Raw genomic sequence first — 20,416 nt, 5'->3', positions numbered from 1 at the left:
CTATGGCAGGTGCACTAGAATTTTGTCAAAAGTGGGGTCGTATCAATTTCTGAAAGCGTGTGGGTAATAGAAAGCCGTAAGTGGGCGTATTTAATCGTCCTTAATGTCCCCGGCGCACGGCACCAGCGCTGTAAATAGATGGGTGAGTGATGGGCACGTATACTTTATCCATAAAGTGCAACCACTGGCGCAAAGTGAGTCAGACTCGGGCACGGAAGCTGCTCGGGGCTGGGCGGCGGGAATGGGGTGGGAGTGGAGGAAGGAGCAGGAAGGGAGGGTGATTAGGAAGGAAATGACCCGGCTCCGTCTCTTCTGTTTTCACAATCTGCGTCACGCTTCTGCACGCTCCGAGCCTGCGGCGGGCCAGAGGACGGCCGCGCACGCCGGGTCAGGCCGGGCGCCCGCGTCGCTGTCGCCTTCCAGGAGCGGGGTCCTTCGGCACCGAGGCGGCCTGCGGGAGGCCCCGCAAGACAGGTCGAAGTGGGGACTTGGATGGAGCCTTGGGGCCAAGCCCAGAATGCGGAACTTCTCCCATCCCGCGCCCCTAGACGGGGCGCGAGGCTGGGAGTCCAGAAGCAGGACCTGAAGCTGCCACGCAGCCCGGCCTAGGCTCACCCGCGGCGCGGCCGCTGCCAGCGAGGAGGCGGCGCGGGGCGCGGAGACACCGGCGTGCCGGCCCGCGGCCGCGCGACTCCTGCCGCCAGTGTTCTAGCCAGAGAAGCACCTTCTGACCAAGCATTAGTAGTAATACTCCATTACTCCTGTTCGAACAAGTTAATGTAAGGGTTGGGCTGGGAGGCCGCCGGGAGGGGTCACGTGCGTGCCCGTCACTGCGGCTCCCCTCGCCTCTCCGGTTCGAGTTATGCCATCAAGCTAATATATTGTGACTGCTCTTCTCTCCTGTGACACAGGCTTGCAGCTGCCTCCAAATCAATAGACGTCAAAGAAATATGAAAACAATGACACAAAACTTAAATCCTGGCTGGAGCCTACATTATCAGAACTGTGCTTCTGTTCCCCAAGCCGCCGATTAATTTATCCCAAAGTTCAGTCAAATTTTTATTCCAGGACCTTTTCCCCACCATATCCCGCTACATCTGTCGGGTTTGTAATGTAATTTGTAATTACTGCCCTTCATGTGGTCCGGTGCCTTGAACCATCTTTAATTAAAAGCATAATTAAGGGAAGATCTAAAGAAAGACAATTACCAGATGGTCTTTTTTTCTTTCTTTCTTTCTTTTTTTTTTAAGGGAGCAGGGCGTGTCCCCGCGACCCAGCGCCTGGAAAGAGGGCAGTGGGAAGATTTACGGCCGGCGCGCATCCCTGCTCCCCGGGCTCTAGCGTAGAGGCTGCGCCCCAAGGTGAGCGCCAATGTCCCTGCGGTACCAAGGGTCCCTGGCTTTCTCCGCTCCTCCCCTGGCGTCTCCGGGCATAGGAGGCCGAAGCAGCATCCAAATCTGAGTGAGGACCCCCGGTGCCGGTCCCATCATGTCCTGAGTACTAGCCTGGGAGCTCAGAAGAAGAAAGAAGGGAAGGACACAAGGGCTGAAAGTGAGGAGAAAGGAAAAGGGACGGCCGGCTGCCCCTGACAGGACAACCTGGCGAGGGTGCCCCCAACCTAGCCCTCCCTAGACCCTAGAGCTAGGTGAGACCTGGGGACCCGTCCAGTGCGGGTTCGAGAATACTTGGGGACCACAGGACAGAGGCGCAGCGCCATCTCCCGCAGCCCCGTCGGGTAAAGTGCTCCCTTGACAGCGGTTGTCTCGGCTATCGCCTCGTCGGTGTCCACTGGTCCCTGGAATTATCAGAACAAGGCTAAGGGGAGGAGGAAACAAACCCATTTTCCACCCCTATCCTACCCTCACGTCTCCGAAATGAATAATGCAGTCAGAAGCTAGGATTTCTGCATTAGCGCAGCATTGCCTCTGTGGCTGGCACGAAGATCCAGAAGTCGGATAATGGAAATTAAACTTGTTGTATTGCAGGGATGTCATTATGTGACTGTTCATATTCAAAGTCAGGCAGCAATGAATTGTAATCATTTCAATTATCTTCAATACACTTTCTTTAGGACACAAGTTGTCAAAGATTAAAAAAAAAAAGTACATTCTTGCGGCTCTGTGAGTCCATTTTCCAGACGGTTTGTTGCTCTTCCTGCCTGATTTGGTTTCGGCTTTTATTCCCCAGCCTCAGATCCTCTTACAGAGACTCCGGCGGCGTGAGCGAGCCTGGGCGGCCCTCACCGCTTCTCTGAAGCGGCTGGCCGGCTGTACGAGTCCGGAATTGACCTCCGCGCGCCTAGCGCGCACATTTTGGTTGCTTTCAGGTTTAATTAACTTTGAATAACAAATTTGCCTGGAGCTCTAGATCTGGTGCCGCCTTGGGAAAGGGGGCCGTGGTATTATATTCTGCGTCCTCCTCAGCCTGGGAGGGTGGGCTGGCTGCCGCAGCTTGAGCCACCGGAGGCCAGCACCATGCGTCCGAAAGGCACGTGCTGGGCTGTGCCCGTGCCTCCGAGATCCCAAAAAGGCCCCGGACCGTTTTCTTCATGCCTGGAGGAGGCAGGGAAGAGCCGAGACCGACGAAGCCTGCTCTCCTTTGTTTAAACTACCCCCAGCCCCGTGCTCACTCACTCCTGTCCCTGAATGTGAGGCTGTGGCGAGTAGCATGTGGTGTCCTCAGGCGATGGCAAACAGCCCTCCGCCCCCAGCCTGGGCACAGAGAGTAGGGGTCGCCTTTGAAGCCCACGTCCAGTGCGCCGATTAGGACTAATCCCGATCTTTACACTAATATCGCCTCTCGGCTTTTTATTATACTCATTTGGGAGGAAATGAGCTCTTGCCAGGCAAATAGTACCCCGCGCCCCACTTTTCATAGCTGCGCAGGGCCAGAGCCTGAACAACCCTGCGGGCAATCCCTGAGCTGCCGATATTATATTTGTGAAATGTCCTTTTGTTGAAGCTTTTAACACCTTCTTATAACGAATCATTTGTTCTTTTCTCTTTAATTTTGATAGACAATTAGCCATCAGAGATACACCAGTTGACTGTAACCGAGCATTAAACTCGCTTTTATGTAACGCTAATTTAGCATAGCTGCTTTGTTTAACTTTGCTATATAAGAACCAGGTTTTTGTAGCAAAAAAAAAAAAAAAATAGGTGTAATTTTATGTGGGGCTTCATTGCTTTTGGCCTTGTACACAGCAAGCCCTCTCCTCTTTGTGAAGCGTTCTGCTGGGGCCTGACGCCATTTCCCGTGCCTAGCACCTGCAGGCTCGCGGGGGGAGAAAGGGAATTAGCATTGATATAGATTTAGTTGAAATGTAATCTCTTAAATCTGTCCAAGATTCGGGGAGATAATTACACTTTCACTGAATTGCCAGGGGTCAACGTCTCAGAGGACCTGAGGAGTTGATTTACTAACAATAGTGTTACATAAAAAATGGCGTTTGAGATTATAATGTTAATGGCTGCGGTCGCTGGGGAATGTGGCCGCTTCCAACTAATTCCTTGTAACTTGTGTTTTGCCTCCCTTTCCTCCCCTCCCCTTCTTCTCGGCTCCGTCTTTGTAAAGATTCAGAGCTTCGCGGTGTTGGGCTGTGTAGTATGGGGTTGACTCTCTTTTTCTGAGTGCTCGTGGTGACAGGTTGTGGCCTCGACCCCAAGACTGAGCTCTTCCCCACGAGGACCAGGACGAGGGCGCGGGCTCCCGGCACCACGCAAGGAGACGCAGGCAGGAGCAGAGCACAGGCTGCAGAGGCGACCACATAATGGGGAAGAAGCGCCGCGCCCTCCCAGGCCCGACCTCCCCCGCCAGCTTGGAACCGGACCTGCTCTACTTCCAGCGGCCCCGAGCTCCCGTGCTGGACGGGGATGAGGCCCTGTTCTACACCCTAGTCGCCAGCCCAGGCTGTGCTTCCGGCCCAGCAGCCTCCGACCTGGGGACGTTCACTTCGCTCCGCTAACTTTTCGAAGTTCCAACTAGAGTTTGACGGGAGGCGGAGACCTAAATCCTGATAGGGATTGACAATACCGAGTAAAACTGCGAAGTTCAGATTTTAGCTTGGGGTAGGGAGAGGAGTGGCGGCAGCCTTTAAACTAAGATGTCAGTCTGTTTTGCGGTGGAGACGGTTAAGCGGTTTACGTTCCCTTACTTGTCAAACCCGCGTCAAACTTTACTACGTTGGTCTCCATCCATAGACCCTAGACTCCTCGATCCGAAATCCCGTGGTCGCTCCTAACTTGTAGCCCCGCCGGGTAAATCTGGCACTTTGCTCTTTATAAAACCCCACTAACCGTACTTGAATGGCCTCAGGACATTCAGGGATGAACCAACTAGTTCATCCTGACTCACGGGCCAAGGAGGAGCCCCTAAAACTGTGTACAAAAGTCAAGGGATGGATAAGGAAAAGCATCCCCTCTCCCTGGACAGGACCAAAGAAAGCTGGGTTTGTGGCATCCTCCAGGGCTGCGCTAGGCCAGGCAATCAAAGAAATCCAGAGCGTGGGAGTCCTCAGGACACACCAGGGTTCAGTGGCCTAGGCCTGGCTCCAGGCCACGGTCATTGCTGATTAATACCCAAGTGCAGCACTTTGTATTCTCTCTCCTGAGGGTGACTTAGGAGGGTGAAGGTGGGGGTGGGAGGCACCTCTGCCCTCTATTTCTTATTCCCATGCGGTGACTTGGGGAGGTAGAGAACTGGGTCTCTTCATGTCACATCTGGGCTCAGGCCTTGCCCCCACTTTTCGTTGAGCTGAGAGCTCTGCTTCAGTGAAGAAAGGGTACTGGAGCCATGGCTTGAGAGGTAAAAGAGCTGCCTTTCCACCTAACACATCCTCATCTACCTTACCAAACCTGGTAGCTGGCCGGGCAACCATGGCCCTCGGGTGCCCTCCTGGGCTCACCAGCGATTGCAGCTGGAGAGGCCTGGGCACCCAGGCCATTGGTGCTAGGGGTTTGCGGCACGTCACTCATGTTTACGTGGGTATCCCCTTATCTTATATGTAACAGCAATATATATGTTAATTGAAAACTTCTGAATTTAAAAAGATTGTGACAAGTTATAATTTGTCCTGTCAATGCCTGGAATCCTTATTTATCTCTTTAGCTTGCCTCCCGCTCTTGCCTGTCAGCTAACAGCTTTCCTAACTCGTTGACTTCCTCACTCATGGCACGGAAATGACAAATGTGCTGCTTTATCCGTACAATTTATTTCATTATTGTTGCCAGCACGAAACATCACAATCAATCATAAGGAAGTCCAGTTGGCAGGTGTCAATCTTGGTGTGTTTTTGTACCTCTCAGTCTATATTTAATCCAATTATAAGGGTCACAGAGTAAGTGCCAATCCTCTTGTTACAACTCACATCTTATTTAAGATTTAAAGTAAAATAAGTCAGCTCGATCACTTGGACCTTTTTGGGGGAATGGAAGGGATGCCTTTGAAAACCTCTATCTCTCTGTACCTTCTCACCTCCAGTTTAAATTATGCAGCCATCCCTTTTTATTAACGAGTTGCAGGGAATCTGAGTTTTGTGAGCATTTGTGTGCAAATGAAGGCTCTGGTTATTTTGCTAAAGTAGAAACAGGCTTAATGATGAGAGATCTTTCCGCTCATTGCCCATTCAAATACAATTGCAGATCGAAGGCAGCCTTGTCACGTTGAGAAAAAGTGAATTTCTAACATCCAGGACATGCCTGTCTACTTTCAGCGAATTGCATCCAATCACCCCCAGGGAATTCAGCTAATGTCTCAGTCTCCACCCAGACAGGGAGAGAAAGAAATCAAACATGGTGCCACAAACTGACTTAACATGAAAATGTTTAGAAAGAAAGGAAAAGCAGTTATCTCAAATTGATTATAATAAAGATTTGCTTAGTAGGAAAGCAACCTGGAAGGATTTGGAGATTTTATTTCCCCAAAATTTCCAAGAAAACTTTATGGTGGGGTGGAATGGAGAGAAGAGAAAAGAAATTAAGCATTCCCTTGAATAAGAGCAGTAAAATAATTGAATAGCACAGAAATCACAGTATGGCATATAATCACACTATAATGCAGTTAAATATTTTCTTTGCCAAATATTCTCCTTTTTGATGCTCAGGTTCACAAAATATCCCTCCATTTCTCACCTAAAATAAAAACATTGTTTAAAAAGCTTGTCATTTAAAGAGAAGGAAGTGAAGGGGAGGAAGAAAGAGCAAGAGCCACATGGACTGCCCACTAAATTGAATTCATGAGATACTATACAGATTTCTGGCTTGTGCAGTTTTTTGAAAAGACACACAATATACACAATATTTTTTTCTCAATTATTCAGGGACTTTCCCCTCCTTCTCTATTAATCTTTTTATTAAAACCCTTTATAAATTAGTACCCACCAGGAATATTTATTTTTAAAACAGAAGTTAAGAAGATGCATTATAGTCAGACTTACTAAAATGAAAAAAATACTGAAATGGAAAATTGCATTATTGCATTTCTACTTCTCAATTGTTGGAAGATCCAATGCCCATTTTCAGTGAAAACGCAAATACTAACTCAACTCCCACCTGCCCATTAGCACTTAATCTGGCGGGAGGGGCTCTGCTAGATCTGGGAGCTGCTTTATTTGCATAAAGTAAGGGGTGGGAGAGAGAGAAAGGAAAATGCCTTGGAGAAGAACAGCAATCTCAGGCTGCAGCTCCAGCCAAGGACGGATCTCTCTTCCATTCCCTTCTCCTTCTCCTCTTCCAGCCAAGCCTCACTCTCTAATCTTCCCTCACCCTCCCTTCATCCACCAGTATCCCCTGCCTCAAGCCCTTCACTCCCATCTCCACTCCCCACTTCTCCAGTCCGGGCTAAAAGGAAAGCTCTGGGCCTCCCCTCAGTCATACGCGGAGCAGACCAGGGAGCCCTCGGGAAGGGCGGCTGTCCATCTTGCTCACTGCTACTGTGGAGAATAGGAGCTTAGAACTGTCCTGAGTGTCGGACAATTTCAGTCTGGGCTAACCTGAGCCGAGGGGAAGCCTGGAAGAAAAGGGATTTCTTTCCCCTTTCTGGCCCCTTTGCACCCCACCTGCAGCCAACCTCAGGTTGCACTCTGCCTCCCCGGCTTCGAGTCATCGATGACTCCCCTGGGCCACAGGCGGTGCCCTTCTGCCCAAGCCGCTAGCTCGTGCGGCCTAGAGAGTCTGCTTATGCCCAGGCGGGACAAGCCCAGGCCTCGCAGGCTGGGTACCACGAGGGACCAGTTCAGGCTGAACTGCCCACAGTGCTGGTGGCAGGCATGATTGGCAGCGACCCCCCAACCCCTCACCCCAATCCCCTCATCCCCCCAACCCCCCGCTCTCTGGCTCTGGGGTTCTGGGAGATCTCCAGAGTTCTCCACAGCCATAAGCTACCCGGGATACCGAACATCGGCAGCGGCTCAGCTTGTACTCTCCCGGGTGGCGACCCCAGCGCGGGCTTCCTCCCGCCCTTCCTTCGGTGCCCCGGGCCAAATGGAGAGCTGCTCCGGCGTTGGCCGGGAGCTCGGAAGGGCTACTAGCCCTGCCTCGCCTCCACGGCCCAGAGCTCCTGCGCGGCCCTAGCGCGCCCTTTATTGACTGCCAGATAAGCAGGCGGGGGCCGTGGCGTTTCCAGCGTCGCTCTCGAGCACCCTGCTGGGTTGCAGGGATCCGTGCACACTTAATGGCCTGGACTCCAAACATGACCGGAGCAGTCTTATTGGCGGCCTCCGGTCTGGCCGGGTGGGGAGCGAGCCGCCTACAGAAACTAGGGAGCTAGGAAGGCCTACTCAGGCCCGGGGCCTATCCGCAGTCCAAACTCCAAGGCAGACAGTGGAGTGAGAGAGATCTTAGGACATCTGGGGCCGGGGGCTGGACCACATCCTGCAGGGGAGCTAGGTCCCTTATCAAGAAACTAGGTCACGGAAGATGGCCGATGGCTGCAGAGAAAACACCTCCCTGAGCACCACTCCCCAGCGGAGACTGGCTGGGGAAACCAGAACCACAGTACATCCTGGTCCAGATTAGAACGGCCATGTGGGGTGGTAGGTTCTCCTTACCTCAGACACAGGAAGAGCAGGGGATTGGGATGGGGAGAAGTGTGGGGAACGTTTGCAAATAAGTAAGAACACCACTCTTAGATCTCTCCTCCAACAGGCTCCCATTCTCCCCACCTCTACCCAGCCCACAGGGCCTCGAAGGGCTGAAAAAAGAAAAAAAAAATCAAGTACGGCAGGGAGCTGGCCTGGCCAAAAGGAGCGGACTGTTGGGCTGCCTGGAGTCGCATCCCGGCTGGTTGCGAAGTCCTACACCTGTCCAGGTGTCCCGGCGGCCAAACAGGAACCGCTCGACCTCTCGCGCCTCGGTGCCATCTGTGCTCCTCTCTCCCTTCGCCGCCCGCATGCGAGCAGGGTTCTCAGGAGCTGGCTCTGTAGCCCCTCTCTCGACCACGAGTGCCCCTCTGAGCCTCCACACACATGCGCCCGGAGATAGCGGAGCTCAGCCTCTCACGAACTGCCTGAAGACAATTCCACGCTCCACAACTTCTCCTGCCACATCATCAAGCGCCCCTTGCCCCTCCAGGCTGGACCTCTCTCTGTCACTTCCAAGTTCCAGACACGGATGAGGGCAGAAAAGGAAGGGATTGGACATGGAGAAACTCCCGCCCCTATTTGGGGAGTAGAGGGAAGAAAGGAGAATGATAATGTGGATCTAAGACCCCATCCCAAGATAGCGTGGCCTAGCTCCGCTAAGCCATCTCCCAGTCCACAGCGGGTGTGAGGGGAAAACAAGCACAGACCACTAGGCCAGTTTTCTGCCGACCCTCCCCAATTTCTGCTGTTTCTTCATTCTAGGAAGGGAAGTCTTGACTTCAGAATCTAGGACTTCCTTATTTTCCTCCTGTAAGCCACAAAATCAACAGTTAACCCCCAAGTCAAAGATGAATAAAACCACCTGCATTTTCTATGTGACTTTCAGCTCAAGGGAGCGAGGGAAGCCCAGGCAGGCGCCGTGTGAGGATCCCTTCACTCGTACCCAGAGAGGTTAGAGTGTGAGGTTAGAGAGGACTTTGGCCTAGCCTCAGGGCAAGGATCGCTTGTCCTGTCCTCGGACTCCCTGTCTGTGTCCAGCTGGTGACTTGTAGGCGCGAGGGCCAGATTGGGGTACCCATCTTTTCTCGAGTGCCTCCAGAAAACGAATCCTGCCAGAGAACCCTCACAATGCTGGCGCGGCCTCCGAGTGCCTTCGACGAAGTGACTCCCTCGGGAATCAAAGGAGGGAACCCGATGGGCATCCGGAAAGGTAGCTGGCCAGCCTAGGGGCAGGAACCCGCTTGCCAGACCGGGAGGACTAGCGCACTCTTAGAGGGCTAGTTTCCTTGGGGTTGACTACTCCCTAAAGGAGGGCGAGGTGAATCGGGGCCATGTTGGGCGTGGGCAGCCACGGCCCAGGCCCTGGAAGGCCACTGTAGGGCAAGGAGCAGGCCGGACTCGGAGTGGGGAGGAGCAGACTCCCGCCGAGCCTGAGCGCTTGTCTGCGCGGAGCTAAACCCAACTCTGGCTGCATGACGTCACGCGGGTCTGTCAGCCAATGAGGACCGCGCTGGCATGGATATTAAGGAAAGTTAGCGCCTGCCTGAGCACCCTCTTTTCTTATCATTGACATTTAAACTCTGGGGCAGGTCCTCGCGTAGAGCGCAGCTGTCAGATCTGCCACTTCCCCTGCCGAGCGGCGGTGAGAAGTGTGGGAACCGGCGCCGCCAGGCTCACCTGCCTCCCCGCCCTCTGCTCCCAGGTAACCGCTCAGGCTCCGGCCCGGCCCGGCCCGGGGCCGCCGCCGCCTCTCCGCTGCCCGCAACGGGTGCCCCAATCCAAGTCCTCCCCAAGTAGCCCAGGGCTTTGATTTTTTGCTTTTAAAAGGAGGCACACAAAGATGGGAGTTACTGAGGGTGGGATAGGATAGGGGTGGGAAAGTGTCTTGCTTTGCCGAGTGTGCTTTTCTGCAAAAGTAGCAAAATGAGCCAGTCCCCAGACTGGACTTCCAGTTTGGTGCCCCGCTGGAGGGAGTGGGAAGGAGTTGGGAATCTGCTACCTTCTGCAGAAGCCGCTCACGATCATGAGATACGCAAGGGCGGGGTTGCAGTTGGCACCCAGAACTCCCTAGAACCGCAGTTCACGACATTCCCGCGTGAAGTCCCTACCCGCGCTGTAGGTCGGACGAAGTGCAGCAAAAGTTTCCCGCGGTTGCCAAGTGTAGATGGTTGGACCGAAACAAAGTCTTAGAGATGGGAGTTCGTTTCTCAGAAAGGAGCGGGGGAGAAGAGGACGAAAGAATGCTGCACTTAGAGCTGGGCAGCGCATAAAGCCCCCAGCGTGTGATTTGAGCTTCACTTCGGAAGACCTAATAATTAGCGATTCTCACTGAGCTAGAAGGCGGGCTCGGGTTACCTTCGGCTCTGCGCTTGATACCTCGGTGGGAAGCTGGTGGGCTCCAGAGGGGCCGGGCACCTGAGTGCCTGGGAGAGCAGTGCCCAGCCACTCTCCTAACCCCAGACGGCCCAAGTCAGGTGCCAAAAGTTTCCCTGAAGTGGGTCAGGGAAGGGACAGCCCCCAACTTAGACTAACTCGTGGTTCCGCAGGACCAAAGTTCTGGGAGTCCATCCCCAAGCGGCCAGAGATGCCGGGGAGGGCGTAGATGGTCGGGGAGGCCTGCAGGTCAGGCCCTGGGCTCGCCTTTCACTCCCAGCCGTGCTCCTGTCGCTCTAGACCGCCTAGGGGAACTTTCGGAGGACGTTGGTATCTATCTGTGATGGGTGCTTGGGACCACTGCTCGGCTCTGAGCGGGGCCGTCCCGTGCTCACCTCCGCACAGAAGCAGGGGAATGAGAAGCGGCCGCTGGGCCGCGCTCCTTACCTGGGCCTGGGTTCTCTGCTCCTTGGGCTCCCTTCTCCAGAGCTGGGTGGCAAGCAGGTTGCCCGCTTCGCAGTGAGAAGTGGACCTTCTCCTCCAGCCATAAATCAAACCCAGTCATCCTTGGGCCTCCTCCCTCATTAGAGATGTTTATTGGAGATTGTGTTTATTCGGCTGTCATGGCGAGAAGACTCAGTGACATAATTACCTCTGACCAGAGTCCTCACCCAGCGCCCAGGGCGAGGCGGGTCCCTCCTCTGTCGCTTTGTCACGCCTTGAGTAGAGGAGTTATGCGGCTGGCTTGTCTTTTTTACCCCTTCAGATCCGCTCATATAATTTGGATTATGAAATGAGTTACTCAAATTTTCTCAGGGCCTGGGTGTTTACTTGTTTGTTTATTTAATAATTTGAAAGAAAACCGAAGGGAACCTAAGGCCCCTCGGGGTGGAAGGGGGCAGCGCTGGAGAGAGGGAAGGAGAGTCCCTCTCTGCGCAAACTTTCTGGCCCGCTCGCTGCTGCGCGCTGGGGCTGGCGCTGACCAGTGGCTTGCTGACCAGGAGGGATGGACTTCGATACTGGTGGTGTTATTTGTTGTTTTATTTTTTTCCTTCTTCTCTCGGGAGGAATCTGAGGCTTCAGGGCCCCAGGCTGAGAATTCTCCAACTCTCCCCAGCCAAACTCGCTGAAGCAAACCCGCAGCTCCTCCCCCGCTTCTCGCTCCACGGCTGCCTCGGGGCATCGGTTTTCCCCGCTACCCAGGTTTGAAAGTCACCATCTGTGAGGCTGAGTTAGAAAGTGATGAAAAGCGCCGAATTGTTCTCTAATTGAAAATACTTTTTTTTTTTTTTTTTGGTGACTGCGCTGACAAATATCTGGGATTCCGTCTTTTGATCCCTCGCTGCCGCCTCTGTTCTCCAATCGCTAATAAAACTCGCATTGAGCCCCTTAGTGCCTTGATTAACAGGCAGATTAACTCTTACTGGGGTGGGGAACAGCTTGTCCCAATCAATGTCATTTTAAAAGCCCGATACGCTTAGCTCCGGTTCCCTGGCTGCTCGAGCGAGCCAGCCCTGACATTTGCTCCCTCCCCTTTCCCAGCCTCAAATCTCTCAGCAGAGTCCCTGGTCCCCAGCCCGCGTGTTCCCTACTCCTCTACCGGACAAATTGCAGGAGTCGGTCCCTGGCCTTAAAAACAAACCTCTGTTTAGAGAGGGGATCTCCAGGGAGAAGGCACAGAGGTGGCCTTGGCTTCCTTTTCGTTTGAAGCTGAACTCCTGCCTCTTAAAGGCAAAGGAAAGAGGAGATGGGGAACCTTCTTGGGTGACGAAATGGAAAGCAAACTTTCCTGGGAACCCTACTTGAAAAATCGGAGAGTGCCACTGATTCCAAGTGCCCTACATATCAGGGGGTTTAAACTTGGTCCCTATCCGGACTACAGCGTGTGGGGTCGGAGAAGCAAAGCCTTGGGAGTACGACCTGCCGGGCTGCAGGGATCTCTTCTCTGCGAGACCAGTGAGCAATGTTGTTTTTAAAGTATTTTTCGAGGGGAGGGGAGGGAGAAAGAGAAATGCTTGTCGCCTAAAGTGAACGGAAGCGACTGAACCCAGAGAGCACCCCGACACACTTGCCATTTGGCAGGAGGCGAGGAAGGGCGAGGCACCGCGGCTTTCCCCAGCTGAGCGTGGCCACGGCCCGGAGAAACCACCCGGCCGGCTCCTGGCTCTCCTTTTCGCGGTGCTCTGGGCTCAGGGAGGTTGCTGGGTGAGCTGGAAACCTGCAGGTTGCTGGAGAGAGGAGAGGGAGAAAGGCCCCGAGTGGAGGAGGCGGCCCGAACTGGGAGGTAGGGGTGGGCTCCTTTGCCTTTCGCGCTCGTTTGACCCGTTTCGCCAATTCCGCTATCCAGGGAACCCATCTTCCCAGGGCCTGCAGACAGAGTGCCGTTTGAGGCTCTGCAGATTGACGCAGGTATCTGGGGAGACTTCCCTCCTCCAAAGAAAGACTCGTCGCCACTCTTCCCAGCGCACCAGTCCTGCGACTCTGCTTGGCTCTAGAAAGCGACAGTTCAGAGGTGTCACAACATCGGGTGGGAGGCTCTTGGTTCGAAGCCGGGAGCCGAAAGCATATTCCCGAGAGCTGGGCGAGTCTCTGCCTTGCCCGAGGCCGCCTCCGGACCGGAAACCTCGGCAGCGGAACAGGCGAATGCCAGGGACCGCTGAGGGTGAGACGCTGCCCGGTCTCACACTTACGCACCGATACTGGCCATTGGCTCCGGGCGATCTGAGCGAGCGGCGATCCCCAGCGTGACTCTCTCGACACAGAGAGCCTCCCCCTACCGGGTGGGATGACCCCGGCGGCCCTGGAGGAGCAGGAGGAAGAGCTGTCCTCCCTGGGCGCCAAGGTGCGGCGGACAGGGCAGGACCCAGGAAGAGGAAGAGTCGAGACAGAAACCGAAGGCGCGACGCCCTGGAGGGCAGCAAGTGGGCCTCGGTCGTGTTGGAACCCGCAATTAAAATGGCGACCCGCGAGTTGCCTCAGTTTTGCGCACTTTTAGCCCTGGCGCGCTGCACCTCAGTCCCAGCACCCCGACCGTCCGTGTCGCCCCCAGAACAGCTGCTTGGCGGGGCGCCCGAGGCTCCCACGGGATAGAACAGCACCCCTAGCCTCGTTGAGCCTAGTTCGGAGAGAACGAGAAATCTCGCTGTCCTTAAACTTTGAAAACTCTGACTTCCTTACGGGCTGCGCTCTCCCCCAAATACTGACACGTTGGAAGCAGCAAGTCCTTGTTTCTTGTTTGTGCAGAGGGGTTTCCAAGAGTCCTTCCCCAGCTCCTACCCCCACCCAGTGACGTCAGTGGTATCCGCTCACGGCTCTTCTCCTCTTTATGATTTTTTTGTTGTTAAAACTTTTCTCCTAGATGAGGTGGGGAGTAGTACGGGGTGGGAGAAGGAGCTGATTCAAAGAGCCAGTGTGCCCTGGGGGAAAATAGCAACAAGATTACTGCTGCTGCTTTCCGAACCAAAGATTAAGAAGGTGCTAATCCACTCGGTCGCTAATTGAGAGGTTGTAAAAATGATATTCGCCTCCACTTCGGACAGAGTCTCTGGGCCTCTGGGTCTCCCCCACCCCCTTTCGCTTATTTCCAGTGGACTTGAGTTCAAGGGTCTTTAATATTTGTTTGAGAAGTAAAATGGGGAGAGAAAAAGAACGCAGACTCTTGCCGGTCTGGGACCTGGGCCCACTGCCCCACTTCCCGGGATCCTCTGAAAGTCGCGGTCCTACGAAATCTTGCACCGCGGAGGCCGCTGACCTGGGCGCCTGGTGTCACCTCCTTCGCCTCTGGCCTGAGTTTTCTCCCGGTGCAGGGTGCGTCTGGGCCAGGGAAGGACCGTCCCCAGGCAGAGATGGTGAGCAGGTTGTGTGACTCCAGCGTTGGCCTGCGGGGAAGAGGCTTCCACTCCTCCGGAGCTCTGACCTGGCTCCTTGGTTTCAGCCTTTGAGGGTCCTCATTTGGGACAAGAATGTGAGGTCCAGAGTAGGCCTGACGGTCTGAGGGGCACTCCCAGGGGCAGGTGCCACAGCGCAGGTCAGCAGGGAGACGTGGGTGCACAGACTTTATTGATGAGCTCTGACTTTCAGCACTTTTCGTAAGTCAAGAGGAGTCACGTATACCCAGGGGTGGCTTTGTTTCAGCTTCCCCACCTCAGCTCTTCCAACCCCATTCTACACTGCCGGGTTCTGGGGTGCGTTCACCATCCTAATCTTTCCCTCTTTTCCCTGCACCGGGCCTGAAAGCTCCGAATGCATGGGACTTCTCAGGACTAGGCAGCCTCTGCCTCCCCTGTCACCTTAACTGCAGGCGCGGAGGGGCGCCTTTGGAGTGTAGTGAGGTGTGTCCTAATCGTCCGGCATTCAACAAATGGACCTCTGGTGTGTGGTCAGAAGAGAAAAGCCATTTACTTACTTTCCTCTTCGGTTTTCTGGCAACGGCTGAAGGGGAGCTACCTTCTTGAACTGAGCAGACCCAGGAGAGGGAATCGTGGTGGGAAGATACAGGATACAGGCACCACGCACAGATAACCGGCGGCACACAACCAATACGCTGACACACCGATATGCCTGGCGAGGACACACACGCGCGCGCGCGCACACACGCTCTCTCCTCTCTCTCCTCTCCTCTCTCTCTCTCTCCTCTCTTCTCTCTCTCTCTCTCTCTCTCTCTCTCTCTCTCTCTCTCTCTCTCTCTCTCTCTCCCCCTCCTCTCCCTCCCTCCCTCCCTCCCTCCCAGCATTGGACATCGCCCCCATCCCCGGCCACCACCATCACCCCCTTCCCTCCTATTTCACCCTCTCATCCCCTCCTCTCCGGCTTCTAGAAAAGCAGCCGCACTTAGTCAACAAATGGCACGTGGGAGAAGTTGGTGAGTGTTTGGTGAGGACTCTTCAGGGCTTTTCACAAGAACCCTCTGTACACAAAGTAAGTGGCGTGTTTGCTCGGGCCTCTCCAGCCCAGTCGGTGCCTCCACTCAGCTGCGCACCGCCGCTTCTGAAAGGAGAAAGGACGGAAGAAAAGCCCAGGGAAGTGACGGTGAAGGAATGGGCCGGCCCGGGAGCCCTGCACTGCGGAGGCCGCCCAGCCTCGCCGGGTTCCCAGCTCCGCGGCCTCCTCGGCCTAGGCTTCGCCGTAGCCTCCGGCCGCGTGTTGCTGCCGGCAACAGTGAGGCTCACGCCTCTTTTCTCTTCTTCCTAGCGAGCAGGTGGGCTATGGCGCGGCCACTGCTGTGCACGGTGTCCCAGCGCCCAGGCGGGGTTGGGAATGGTGTGGGAGGGGAGGGCTGACGGGGGCGGGGCGGCAGGCCAAGCTGCGCTGGAGTAGGCAAAAAAAGGGTTGCGCAGAGTTGCAGAAACTTGTTCCCTTCATAAACTGGGAGTCCCGCGCCCAGCTTAGTGGGGGTAGGGGGATGCAACCCCCAGCTCAGCGGCCTTCACTCGACCCCTCAAGTTCTCGGCCACACTGTGGGCCGCGCTGACTCCAGGAAAGCTCGGAGCCCAGAGATGTCGGCGAGCGCCAGCCCCGGAGCCCAGACGCGGGGGCCCTCCGCCGGGGAGAGCAGCCGGGACCCACCGGCGGGGCAGAAAACAAGTGTATTCATATTCAAACAAACCGACCAATTGCACCAGGCGGGGAGAGGGAGTATCCAATCGGCTGGCGCGAGGCCCCGGCGCTGCTTTGCATAAAGCAATATTTTGTGTGGGAGCGAGCGGTACATTTGCATGTTGTGGAGTGATTAGTGGGTTTGAAAAGCGAACCGTGGCTCGGCCTCATTTCCCGCTCTGGTTCAGGCGCAGGAGGAAGTGTTTTGCTGGAGGATGATGACAGAGGTCAGGCTTCGCTAATGGGCCAGTGAGGAGCGGTGGAGGCGAGGCCGGGAGCCGGCACACACACATTAACACACTTGAGCCATCACCAATCAGCATAGGTGTGCTGGCTGCAGCCACTTCCCTCACCCACACTCTTTATCTCTCACTCGCCAGTCGCTGACAGCCCATTTTATTGTCAATCTCTGTCTCCTTCGCAGGGATCTGAGAATTGCTCTCACACACCAAACCAGCAGCGTCCGTGGAGAAAACTCTCGCCAGCAACTCCCTTAGAACACCATCATTTCAAATCATTGTGGTCTTTAAGCAACAGCCGCAAAAAATCACCAAACAAACAAAACTCTTGACAGGAGCTTTGACGAGAGAGGATGCCTCATAAAGGTGAGTCCCCTTCTTTCTTCTTGCTTCATTTTTACTGCAATATTCCGGCAGGTCTCCCCCTTCCCTCCTTCCTTCCTATCCTCCGCTGGTCCCCTCCCCCACTGCAACGCCGGGAGAGTTGGGCCGGAGAAGTTTCCACGCAGGAGCCCAAACTTTCTACTTCCAGCGAAAGCCCGCGTCGGAGGGCGACGGCCGGCGAGCGGGAGCGATGCAGGGCTCGGGGCGGGCGGCCGGCTCAACCCCAGCGCCAGCGCGGGCTGAGCTCGCAGGAAGAACCGAGGCTCCGCGCGCAGCAGCAGCCGCGGCTCCCAGCCCCAGCGTCGTCAAATGCTCCCGGCCAGCGGGAGAGGACGAAGAGGCTCTGGGGGCCCCAGGCCCGGGAACGGCTGCAGAGACCAGCCGCCGCCGGGCGCTTTGTCCAGCCTAGGGCCCAGCGAGCGCGCAGAGAGCGGGCGTGCGGAGCGATCGCCGAGGGAGCCGGCTCGCCGCGCCACCGCCCCGCCGGCTTTGTGCGGCGCTCGGCTCGGGCACGGAAGAGTCGGCTGGCACTCGAGCGTCGAGGGGCACCGCGCCCGCCGCCAGCCAGAGCAGAGTCAGTCGGCAAGGCAGCCACACGCTGGAGGCAGAGAGAAAGAACGAGCGAGCGGGAGCCGGGGAGGAAGCCATCAGGCCAAGGCGGTCGTACGCGCTCTCCGAGGGAGCTCGGAGCCGAGCAGGAGGATTGTCCGCTTCCATCCAGCTCCTAGGCTCTTGGCCCCGACTTGAGCGCAGGGCTCGAATCCTGAAAACTCTGCTCCCCAGGCTTCTCCCAACCTTCGCCCTCGCCCTGCGAAAGCTGGGGTCCTCCCTGCCCTCCAGTCCCCAGCGCTCGGTGGGTATTTTTCCTTGTGTTCCTCTGACAAAGCTGCACACGGTGTTGCCATTTCAACAAGTTTGGAGGTGGAAAGGTGGATTGCTTTTTTTTTTTAAATAATCCAAATCCCCTGAATTTTTCTTTGTGAGGCCTTAAAAAAAATATGAAAGCATTGGCTTTCTCCTCCGTCTGATCACATCCTCTCCCAGCTAATTAGTCTGAGTAATTTGAGAGCTTTTCGATTCTAAGACCCCAGGAGGAAAAGTGTCTTTTCAAAGTTCGTAAAGTTGTTGCCTCTTTCCCTGAGCAGATTTTCTCAGTCTCCGTGCACCATAATAGCCCTGAATTTTAGCAAGTGTAATTGGGGGGAAATGGAGTTGAATTTCAAGTGGAAATGCTTTCTTTTTCGAGTGCTAAAAACCTGGCCCTCCAGTCATGAGTGATTTCTAGAAAGTTTAAAAACAAAGTGAGGGTGGTTTCTTTTTTTCTCTCATACTCTCCAAAGCTCCCTAAACTATTTTGGATATTTAACTCAAACTTGGGAAGGTTTGAGTAGGCGTCGGGAGCAGAAAATGAAATGAAAATCTTAAGAGTTTGAAAGGCTTGGTGAGTTTACCAAGGAGAAATCTAGTTGTTGCCTTTGACATTACATTTTTTAATAGGTGGCAACCTTTGAAAACGTCTGAAGGCAGTTTGACTAGTTTTTATCTTATTTGGCCCTAGAGAGTAAAACTTTGTCATCTTAATTGCTAATTACTCTTTGGCTGGGGGCTGAGAGGGCCTAAAGTAAGCAAGCCCCTTCATCCTAGCTAAGGAGTTTTGGGGATGGATTTTGAGAATTAAGCAATTAAAACAACAGCATTTGAAAGCTGAAGCTTGTTTCTGAGATGGGGGAATACAGTGGTCCAGTGGCCTAGTGGACCAAGGTCCCAAGCAACTGTAAGGTGTCTGGAGTCGCCTGGGTTCCTGACGCGGGTCTCTGACTCGGCTAGGACTGTAGGAAACCCCCGGCTGAGCTGGGGGCTCTGGCGGCAGCTAGGGGTGTCTGGTGTTTCTGCGCACGACTGCTTCCGGGTGTCGGTGTGCCCGGCTTCCCAGGTTACTTTTCCACTAAGTGTTAACGATGATTACTTAAGTAATTAGAAAGCTTCTTAGCCGAGATGGGGGTGGGAATGGAGCAGAACCAGAATTTGAAATGCTTCTACCTTCCCAGTTGCTGGAATCAGCTAGTGATTTTTTTTTTAAGTTTCAAGAATGTACGGGCTAGGATGGGAGCATTTAGTTGTGGTTGAGTACATCGTGAGTTACAGAGAGGAGTTCAGGAAGTTTTGCCCTTTCTAGGAGAGTTCTACTCCCTTTCTCCCTTTTTGCTACTACTTTGCAGTTTCAGAGTCCCACTTGGGGGTAGGGGGGCACATTCTGCTCAAATTGGGGTTTCTGCCTGTACTGGATACAACTGTGCTCCTGGGGAATGAAAGAGAGGAGGGAGGCTTTGGGAGCCAACCCAGCTAGGGGTAACTGGGTAGCCCTCTGCTGTTATCAGGCCACTTCAGAAGCTGGGAAAAAGTCTTTCTCTTAAGTTTATTTTTATGGATTTAAGCTGCCTCTCAGCTAGTTAATAAATCAGACCATATATATATGGCCTTGAAGAGAAAAAAATGTGCTTGGAATTCTTTGCTTGAAAACAGGCAAAATTAATAATCACATCAGGCAAAACAGGACAAAGAATGGATATTTTAGTTTAGTTTTTTTCTTAAATAGGAGAAATGATGCTGTGACTATTTAATTATTTTACACCCCCCCCCCTTTTTTTTGCAAACCTCTTGAATGGGCTCTTTATTGTAACTCTTTCTTCCCAATTGAGCTCCCCACGGTGCCGTTGTATCTTTTTACAGCCCCTAACAACTCACACCAGTAACACAATTACCTCCAGATATTTATAACAAGAAATTACTTTTCTATTTTCTCTCCCCAGAACCACCTTCTTAGGGGAAGGCAGGGAGCCAGTGGTGGAGGGGGAATCTTGGGGAACCGTACTGGGTCAGGATTTACAAAGTGATAAGTGTTCCTCTGTTCCCTTTGTGAGTTGGTGGATTGTTGGTACATTTGGTTGGAAGCTGTGTTGCTGGTTTGGGAGACTCGGTTTTGCTCTTTGAGTTTGGGGAGAGCTGGAGAATAGAAGCCATTGTTCGCTGTCTGTAGGCTTTGTCGACCACGCTCACCCCCTCCTGTTCATACTTTTTAAAGCAGTGAGGCGAGGTAGACAGCGTGTGTCACAGTACAGTAAAAGGGGGGAAGATCTAAACACCAAAAGAGAAGTTAATCACAATAAGTGAGGCTTGGGGGGAAAAAGTTGGCTCGTCACTTTCAAAGTTCCAGAAGGGCTGGGAGATGGGTGGAGTGGGGGTCTGACTGGGAAGCTTTGAGAGGGGAGAGTGAAGGATGAAGGGGTAACCAGAGAGATAGGTGCTGGGGCCTTGGGGTAACGGAGGAGGTGAAATTCCTTGAGAAGGGAGAATGGCTCTGCAGCCCTCCCCACCAGCCCGAGCCAGCACTATCAGGCACCCCAAAGTTCTGTGATCCCTTTCTCTCCACCTCTAAACTTCAGGCACAGTCCACAGCCTCTGTTCCTTACCCCGCTGTTTCACCTGTTCTTCTATTTCCCTGTTTCCTGATAGTTTTGCAACATGGGACCCTGACATGTCAAATTCTCTAATTTTCCCAAACCGGGCCAGAGTAGCCACTTCCAAAAGGTGGGGACTTCTTCAGGAGATGCCATTGGAAATATGGGTATAACTCTGGCATTTAGGGTTTTTTGGCAGTTTGAGCCCTAGGTGCACTTTTTCCCCTCTGAGAGCCCATGGGCCTCTGCTTTTGAGCCACAGTTTGATATACTTTTCTCTTCTGTTTTGT

General features: G+C 54.0%; 1 long non-coding RNA gene across 1 annotated transcript in view; it reads right to left on the bottom strand.

The window, feature by feature from the left end:
- LOC140844419 (uncharacterized) overlaps positions 1-11,154 on the bottom strand; it is a 77,110-nt gene extending 65,956 nt beyond the window's left edge. The window contains exon 1 of the long non-coding RNA XR_012122669.1: positions 10,898-11,154. This is a non-coding gene — a long non-coding RNA (uncharacterized lncRNA). The remainder of the gene's footprint in view (positions 1-10,897) is intronic.
- Positions 11,155-20,416: the final 9,262 nt, after the last annotated feature.

Source organism: Manis javanica, chromosome 11 (genome assembly GCF_040802235.1).
Source record: "Manis javanica isolate MJ-LG chromosome 11, MJ_LKY, whole genome shotgun sequence".
Lineage (NCBI taxonomy): Eukaryota > Metazoa > Chordata > Mammalia > Pholidota > Manidae > Manis > Manis javanica.
The sequence above is the reverse complement of the archived record's forward strand: the minus strand, read 5'-3'. Positions and strand labels throughout refer to the sequence as shown.